Genomic DNA, 10,006 nt, shown 5'->3' with positions numbered 1-10,006 from the left:
ATGTTACTACCAAAACTTCTAGCCAGCCTATTTTTAGCGCTTTTAGTATGAGCTCATGTGCGTAATGTGTTGAAAGCGCTATTCTCGGTACTAAATTGTTGCTGCTTTCAGCTCATAAATTTTAGGTAATAGTTTGTGGCTACTTTGCTACTTCCAATGACTAAGCCCATATAATATAATTTTACTATACTACTACAACTTTTTTCTTTTTAGTTTAAGCCTTCGTGTCCCACTGCAAATTTGACTCCAACAGTCACTACGACACATCACTATTTGCTATTATGACTAACTCTATTACCGTTAGCACGCTACTATTATATTATATGTGTGCATGTATGTATGTATATTTTACAAACTCTTTTTAACGTGATTTGATGTTGTAAATTTTGTTGGTGAGTTCACAAAAATGAAAAGAGGTTTGGAAATTTACGTGCCATCGTCACGACATCAACCCGCCGCAGACTTTGTATCACCGGCGCTTTCAAATATGAAGGCTATACGCGCATACACAAGATTTTATGCCCATGCATATGTATGTGTGTATTCGCATAAGTATTGTAGAACATGCTGTCCAACTTTCAACAACTAAATTATGTAGCCGTTTCAACTGATATTTATGGTAAATAACGCCAGCTTGTGCGGTTTATACGACACTTCCAAAGTACTAACTTTATGGACGCTTGATTGTGTTAAAATTATGCATATTTTATGTGGGTACATATGTATGTATAGACAATAAAGTAATCGTATACTCACATTTAAAAGTCGTGCATTGTTCGGCTGATATTTAATGTGAGTTTTATGCGACCATGGTTCACTGAATTAAAAGGCATCAGTTCATACAAATGTAAATTACATATTGATCAATATTTCCAGCCCTTTTTCTAAACAACTAAGACCGCTGGGGTTTAACTGTGCATACTGCCATAAAAGTACCGGAAAGTGTTAAATGAAACGAAGAATAAAACAAAACCATACAAATCTTTTCAAACACCTTTAAGTGAGACTTCTTACAGTCACTTGTGGCATTGAATAATATAATCACAGAAACTAATTCGAACGAATTTTCCAGAATTGGCTGAATTTCTCGCTAGTAATTCTCTTGTCTGCCATTTGACCAACACTTGACTTAAATTAATTTTATCGACATTAAAGGAAATTTAGAGGAAAATTATGAAGTTGGTTTGTCCTATATAAAGTAGCTACAAACGCGTCGCTCCTGAAACTTTCACGGTGACTCGCACATGACCTGGGGGGTTTTAGCTACCGTGAAAATACCCCAATTCAATTAATTTCGCATAAGATGAAAGCAGAAAATTACGTAGAAGTCTTGGAAAATATTTTGTTTAATTTTGCCGAAGAACTTCACGGTGAATTTTGGGCATACCAACAGGACAATGCTCCAATCCACAGCGCCTAGCGTATAAAGGAGTTTTCGTGTCGAAAAATATTCCTGTGCTAAAGAACCACGCGGTGATTCCAGATCTAAATCCAATGGAGAACCTCTGGAGCATTCTTGGAAAACAACTTTATTAGCCTATTGCACCTTAAAAAGCCATTCAAAAGGAATGTGCAAACATCGACCTTAGGGCCTTTCAGCTACTCGTAACCTCGATGCCACGACGAAAAGTATCAGTTGCAATAAATAGCAGAGATCGTAACAGCTATTAAATATTATTTTATATTGTTTTCTTAATATTTATTATTTTCTTAGGTTTAATATTAGCTTTGCCCCATCTACTTCCTTCTGAGCCCTTGAAAATAAAATGTTTAAAATAAAAGGCTTAACATGCTTTATTCTAACTTTTTTTTGTTTCCTTATCCGTTATGTGTTATTTTCTAATTACAAAAAAAAAATAACTTTTTTTCAGTGCCCCATGTAGCAATTTGCTTGGTGTATAATTTTTAGAATCTGTTTTTTTTAATATTTTTATTTGGTTATTTACTGTATTAATTAATAACAAAATTACTGTCAATTAATTAATAAGAAAAAAAAATACATACTAGCGTCTAGAGAAAAAAAGAAAAACAAACTCTCATCTTAAAGGTCTTCTATATCATAGATACTGAAATACTTCGATTTGGCAATTTGTGTTTTTAAGGGGTTTCCGTGGCTTCCAAAAATCGAATTTTTTTTTTGCATATTAATTTCTACAATATCTCAAGAATATTATCCTAAATTTTCAAGTCGATCCGAATAATAAATTCGGAGATACAGCCTTTGGAATGTGTGCGCTCCAAGTCAATTTTATTGTTCCTCAAACTTTAAACGCGTTTTTCTCGGAACTGTGTTTTCAAAGTCGGTTGTCAAATTTTCTCGAAAACTACTCAACTGATCTTGATGAAATTTTACACAGGTGTCTAGATACAATTTACTCGTACTTGAACGAAGGATTTTTTTTCAATTATAACTATTTAACAAACAAAATGTCAAGTAAATTTGACCGAAATTTTCAGTTTTTTGGAAAAATGCCTGCCAAAATTCCAATTTTTACTTTTATTTTCTTTCCTTCGTTCAAGCACGAGTTTATAGACTTAACTAACACACTTATTTTAGTTTTTTTTATTTTCGATAATCCTGTCAGGAGTTATGCTGACAACACGGCCGCACCTTTTTTTCAGGCGTCACCGGAAATGACGTCACAACAACAATTTTTTGTTTTTGAAAATTTCAGAAATTATTCTTTAAATATGTATCTATACGACAGAAGAAAATTTGAATTAAATATATTAAATAATTTTTTACACAGAAAAAAAAATATTGAAAATAGGCCTTTGTTTACCCGACGAAACCCATGTAAGCCTTTAGCAAAACAAAAAAGCTTCAGCCACTTGGTGGGAGCTTGGTGATATCACTGTGCTCAGATTTTAGTAATTATAGGGAGCGTACTAAAAAAAAACTAGAAAAAGTTCACAGCGCTGCTAGCTTCGGAAATGCAAGGGTCAGCCCTGCATGTCGATCTTGTTCCAGAGATTCTTGATATCTGGCTTGGGTCAGATGAAAACACAACCGCAATAATATGTAAAAATCAACACAATTTAGCCAACTTAGCCCTATAATTAGGGCATAATATTTATAATTAGGCTATGAAACTATACCCGAAATATTTTAAATATTCTGCTTAAAAGGAGTAAAATTGTATGAAAATTTGTAGAGATCTGCTTTTAATTTGGCCCAAGCTTGAAATTTGTATTTTTATAGTTTTTGTAGGGAAATCAACCATATTTTTTATGAAAAAATAAATAGACATTCCAAACTTTACATAGATTTACTTGAACTTGAACATAGATTTATGTAATAAAGAGGCTTTGCTTGGCGTAAATATTTGGTCCATTGCACAAGTGTGCATATATGAAAAAGAAGAATAGCAAAATTTGTTAAATTTCTGCGGACAACCAGTTAAAAAGGACATAAGCAACCATAAAAAAAAAATATTTTGAAAGCGCGCTTGTTCACGAGAATGCATTTCGGTCTTCAGCACATAACCCATGAGTCTCTAAATGTGCTTATAAAATACAAGAGCTGTCAACTCCATAGCTAGGTCCAAGACCTTCGAGGGTTAATAACCATAAGCATTGATTTTTTCAAAAACTTTTGGAATTCTATTAATAGCAGGTGTTTATAAAAATCTCATATAAAATTTTGTTTAAATATGTAATGAAAACTTCACTTACCGCTTTATGAATTGAATACCTTTTAAGGATTCACACTTATCCGGCACTCAATGTACGAAGTGCAAAGTGTAAATAAACGAAAAAATGTGACACGTCGAAAAAAATTGCTTGCATTACAAAAATGTGTGAAAAATGCTGCATTTTACGAGCCACTTTTTATGACCTTCCGCTTGTGTAGCTATGCAGTGTTATGCATACATATGTATGTATACGTATGTATTTGTATGCAGTCTATGTGATGGCACACAGCAGACATTTCTGAAAAAATTAATCATTCAAAGCGGTAATAAAAATAAATGCACTGACCAGCCAGACAATTGCACTGACATTTTCTCACCATAAGCGTCAATGGCACTCACCGAACGGATGGACGGTTTAATGGGGAAACTCCTTTTTGTGCGCACATTTTGACACATCTGCGACACATTAAGCCATGCCATTTAGCTGACAGCTGTCAATGTGAACGTATACCTATAGATGTATGCAAAAAAAAACCAAAAAAAAAATAATAAAAATACTTTAAATCATTTTTTATTATTTTTATTAACTTTTTTCTATGTCTATGTATTATATATTATTTGAAAAATATGTGCGCTTCGATCCAATGGACTAACTGAAAAAATGTTCTGGAATATAATTGTGAGTGACGGTAATAAAATTTACGAAATTGTGCCTGCGATTTTCTATGCCATATGAAAATGAATGCCCAAAATGTTTAACATTTTTTATTTTTATGTTTTGCCTTTCTATCATTCTTATGGCTTGTGTGTACGTACTATTGTATAAACTATAACTATAAAATATAAAAATATAAATTCTTACAATCAGTGCAATTTTTTGGTAGTTTGTGGCATTTATGCGCTGAAAATTTATAGTTTTTAATTCGATTTAATTCTTCCGGGTTTTATTGCTTTGTTAGTGTTTATTTACTATGCATAACGGGTGTCCTAAATTTTATTTTTCAACAAGTTTGTTTTGTAAATATGGAGATATCTGCGTTTGTGCACTCATAAGTCAAATTTGTGCAACACGCGGTGGTTCGTTTAGAGCTTTGTATAGAATTTGCATTGCTGCTGGGCGGCCGCCGTAGCCGAATGGGTGGGTGCGTGACTACCACTCGAAATTGAGAGAGTAAGTTCGAATATATCTCGGTGGAACACCAAAATTAAGAAAAATTTTTTTCTAATAGCTTAGCACCAATTATACATACATAGAATTTGCTTCGGTTATAAATAAAACACGCCAGACTATTTTCAAATTATTTATTTTTGTACTCAAAAAAAGTGAACTTTGCCATCAAACATGTAACACAATTGTATTCAAGTGACATGCAGGCCGCCTCTACAGTACCTCATACCGCCAATGACATTTTCTAGTACACTTTTGCCAACTTCAACTAACGCATCTTCGATTCTATGCAAAATAGTACATCAATAATAAATATATAAAATATAAATACTTAACTTAAATTTGACTTGAGTATATAAAAATGGAAAAAAAATAGAAATCAACTTAAACATGCCCCACAAGTTTTTTAAATCACACCTTCTTTACTAGGAAAAATCTTCCTGTATTTCGCAAGCAACATTTTGCTGTTAGTTATGGGCGATTTCTTCCATTTGGTTGGAACTTAACACAGAACTTTCTCACATAAAAGAAGAAAATGAATGCTACAACTGTCAAATATTGTTTTGCGGCCAACATTAAGATTGAAAATACCAATAAGAAGCATAAAGCGTGTCACCGGTATGGGACACAAAAACCACTCTCTTCCCCATCCATCCTTCTTCCACGAACAAAATGTTTCCCTGTGTAAATTGGGATTAACGAATGCTCGAAACTTTGTTTATGCTCGTTTTGGGAAAATGCACAAGACTGCCAGCGGAAAATATTTTTCAAAAATCAACGCGATTTTTGAGCAACTTTAAACAGCCACAGTATTGTCCAAAATTAAATAGGCTTCAAAATCGCATACTTAAAGTTTTTTTTTTAATTCTCTCTTATACAAAGTTTAAAACTTCGAGTTATAAAATTTTTGTTGTAGTATAAACTATGTTTTTATACGAAAATAAAAAATTAGAAAAAAATATTAAAATTAAATAGTTAAAACGATATGTCGTGCTGGTATTAATGTGAACACAGCTGTTTTTTCGCTTTAGCTTCATATAGAATGACCGGCAAAAATCCTTCAAATTCAACTGACAACCTCTCAAATCAAAGGCAAGTAAAGATTTTGTACGCCTGAAAATGAGTTCAAAAGGGCACGAGTTAAATTTTCAGTTAATTTACGACCTTTTGAATAATATTTAATTTTTTGCATAACCCAAATAAAGCAAAAATCTTTTTTTTTTCCTTTAAAGAGGTAATATATCGTCGAATATCGATCATGTGACGTGCTGGAGTTACTCTGCGCACATCAAGAACTTTCGACTGGTAATCAAAAATAATGGCAAGAAGTAATTGGCACGTCCAGGGTATCTCTCTTTTTTCGATATTTCTAGTAGCATTTTTGAGTATTTATTAATTTTTTATTTAATCAAATATATGAACAATCATGCAATCGATTCTAACTGACTATTGGACAAGTAGGCTTGAGTCCAGTTTAAATAATTTAATAAGAGGCTGCGGGCTCCTGCGTAGGGCCGTGCCACATCAAGAGTAGGATCATTGTTTAGCTCAAACAGGGCTGTTGACAGAGGGTTTAGCTGCATACAAGTTATAAGTACTGTCTACCTACTTTCATACTAATTATATTCTTTCATTTTGATGTGAATGAGTTTGCGCTTTTTATAAATTATCATTTTCCACTCTTTTTTTTGCAACAGCGACTTTTTTATAATTTTTTTGTAATTTTTCTCGCCTTCAATTCTTTAGAAATAATTTTACATTGAAATTGTACTTCCCACTTTCTCTTCTTTTTCATGATTGCGGTTGCTACTCTATTCAAAATAAAAATGAAAAAATATTCTCCATGACACATTGTCGCTATATTTCATTTTTCATATAGATTACTGAGTTGTGTCTACCTCAACCTGCTTCATTTTTCATCCATACACATTTTTGTGCACGCACAATACTTTCAATTTCCATTTTTCAACTTTTTCTGCTGTTCATTCCTAAGAAGTTGGAAGGTATCCACATACATACTCGTACGTACATTCTTTCATATTCCGCATCTACATCCAGCAGCAACCCTTTAATCTAACATTTGTCGCTCGTCGCATTCAAGGTGGTTACTCGCCCATTTGAGTCCTACGACGACTCATCCATCAAACCGTCGCTACAAATAACAAATTGCAACTCTTTCCTTGTCCATTTTTATGTGTATTATTATTGCTCTTCTCCAGTGAAATTGCGCACCTTTGTCAATGCTTTTGTATGCCTGCTGCTGCCGCTGCCTACCTTTACGTGTTTTTGCCTGCTTTCAATCATCTGCAGTCAGCCGAATTCAGCCTTCATCCTTCAGCCGTTTACGAATTTGGCCTTTTAGGTGCATCTCTTCATTGTAGCTTTTTGTATTGAAGTCATCTATCGTATCGACCATCTGCGCATCCAATTATGATGAATTTCTTCATTACTCGGTCGGTCGTCCTTTGCTGTTGAAGAATTGCTCACAATTTGCTTTTGAAATCTTCATTACAAAAAATATCAATCAGTGTTTTGAGTCAAATATTTTGCTTTTTTTCAGTATCAACTTTAGTCCATTTCGTTTTAATTAGCACTCTAATTGTTGAATGTGCAGGGAATTTTTTTGGTTGTACTTTGTTCGATAGCTAATCACAGGTGGGTTTACTACGTCACCCTCCAGTATTACTGTTTAGGCAGAAAATGCGCAAATAAAGAGAGATGACACAGAAGCTGGTGCAGGGTTATGAAATGTGGAGCCTTACAGTTTCGCGCCGCCATTAAATGCCAAAGAGATTTTTTAAAATTAAATTCCATGTCAAAGCAGTGCAAGATTTGCCATTGCCTACGAAGAGAACCGATTGTTACCAAATATAAAGAGTGGTTTCAAGGGCCGATGTTGAATGTAAGTCACACCTAAACGTCAAGTTTTTTCTGCATTTCATTTGACATTTTTCAATTTCAGACTAATTCAATTTGAACCATGGAAAGATACACAATCGAGCAACGCGTTAAAGTTATACAGGCTTATTATGAAAACGGGCGTTCAAATCAAAATGCATATCGCGCACTTCGTGATTTCAGTGATGAGGCACATTTTCACCTCAGTGGATTCGTCAATAAGCAGAATTGGCGCATTTGGGCGAATGATAATCCAAGAGTGATTGCCGAAAAACCAATGCACCCACAAAGAGTGACTGTTTGATGCGGTTTATGGGCCGGCGACATCATTGGGCCGTATTTTTTCCAAAATGAGGCCGGTCAGGCAGTTACTGTGAATAGTATTCGCTATCGTGAGATGATAACGAACTTTTTATGGCCCGAATGAGAAGATATGGATGTGGACGATATGTGGTTTCAACAGGACTTGTCAACCGTTGGACTTCTTTCTTTGGGGTTATTTGAAAGAAAAGGTGTACGTCGATAAGCCAGTAGTAATTGAAGAGCTAAAGGGATGAGATAGTTCGGTACATTAACGGCATAGAACCTCAATTATGCCTCAACGTCATCGAAAATTTGGACCTTCGGATGGAGTTGTGCCGCCGAAACCGCGGCGACGATTTGGCCAATATTTTGTTCTTCGCGTAATTGAGTTATGCCAGTATTATCATAATAAAAAGAAATGATAATAATTTCTTTAAAAAATTGTATTTTATTCAAAATCAATACCGGCCTTTAAAACTTAACCAACCTTTATTTTCTTTCCAGCTGAGGGCCAATGCTCCTAGAGCTGCTTTTTCAACTTAGCTTTAAATTCTAAAAAAGTTTTGTAGAAGCTGTAAAAGTTAAATAAGTAGTGAAAATAATGGTGCTAATTTCTTTTATCATTTGGCATTTTATGCCCAAAAAAAGAGACATCGCTCTTTGTGAGACTCTACTTTTTTATCTTAAGGCTATGCTGGCTTTGAGTTGTATGTGTATATGTAAATATGTATGTATGTATTTGTATACAATTTCTCTTTTAGCATATAATTCTTCAATTGCAATATTTGATTAAATTTAGTTCCACTATTAACGCTAATTCGTTATTTATTTGCTTTTTCAGATACTAATTTCCATAACCTCACCTACTCAAGTGCCGGTCAACGCCAGTGAAGTTTCCCCCGGAGATGTACAAATACACAAGCCAGAGCATCAAATTTCAGTTATTCAATTAGTAGTTTCACAGTCAAAATTTTAACTTTTTAATTTTTGACAGTTGTAAACTTTTTTTTGTTCAATCACAATTTTTTTTTCAACATTTTTTCCTAATTAAAGTTTGTCTTTTCATTAGCTGACAGGCGCATTTAAATTTCGCAATTTCCAAAAACTTTCACAAATGTAAATACATACATACAATGAATGCATGAGTACATATATACATTCAGGAAAACATGTATTCAAATTTCTATTAAAAGCTAATTTGCCACAATTTACAGTTTCATAATACTTTATGTTACATACCCGTAAACTGCCGAACACCGCGGGGAAGAATGGTACAACATACCACATACATACATACACATATACAACGGTGTTCACAATAATAGCGGCGCGACATTCGCAAGTTTTGACGATTAATTTATTTTTTCTTTAATTTGTTTTACTTCTTCTTAAGAATATAAACCGTCTAACTAAAATTTTCAAATTTCGCGAAAAATTTTAAAAATTCAACCAATTTTCATCACATTTTTGTTTAACTTTTTGGTCTGACATTCTAGAAAAATTCTGGGTACGCACTTTTGTATTTCGTTCAATTTTTAAATAAAATTGTGCCAGTTTAAAGTGGCTCGAATTTCGACCTGAAGTTTAGCAAATTGGTTTTTGTTGCTGCATATTTTTTTATATAGCAAATTTGTAATGAAATAAATTGGAAAAAGTTTGAAAATTGGATTTGTATGATTTTTGTACGAGAATTAACTATCTCTTTTATACATTTTTTATATTGAATATTTATTTAAAAAAAATAATAAAAGAAAAATTTAAGTAAATAAATAGTCAGCGCTTTTATTATTATGAACCCAGGTGTATGTAAATATATTCATAGGAAATGCAGGATGAAGCGACAGCTATCAAAAGCGTAGTTTTTTTGCATGGTTTAAGTTACATTATTTCCATGCAGAAATGAGAAAAAAATCAAAAATCATACAAGTGAGCTTGTGTCTGGCAGCTAAAATTAACTGAACATAAAAAAGTTGTACCAGAGAATTTTGCAATGAACCGCAAG

This window comes from Anastrepha obliqua, chromosome 3 (assembly GCF_027943255.1).
Source record: "Anastrepha obliqua isolate idAnaObli1 chromosome 3, idAnaObli1_1.0, whole genome shotgun sequence".
Taxonomy (NCBI): Eukaryota; Metazoa; Arthropoda; class Insecta; order Diptera; family Tephritidae; genus Anastrepha; species Anastrepha obliqua.
This window is presented reverse-complemented; position numbering follows the sequence as displayed.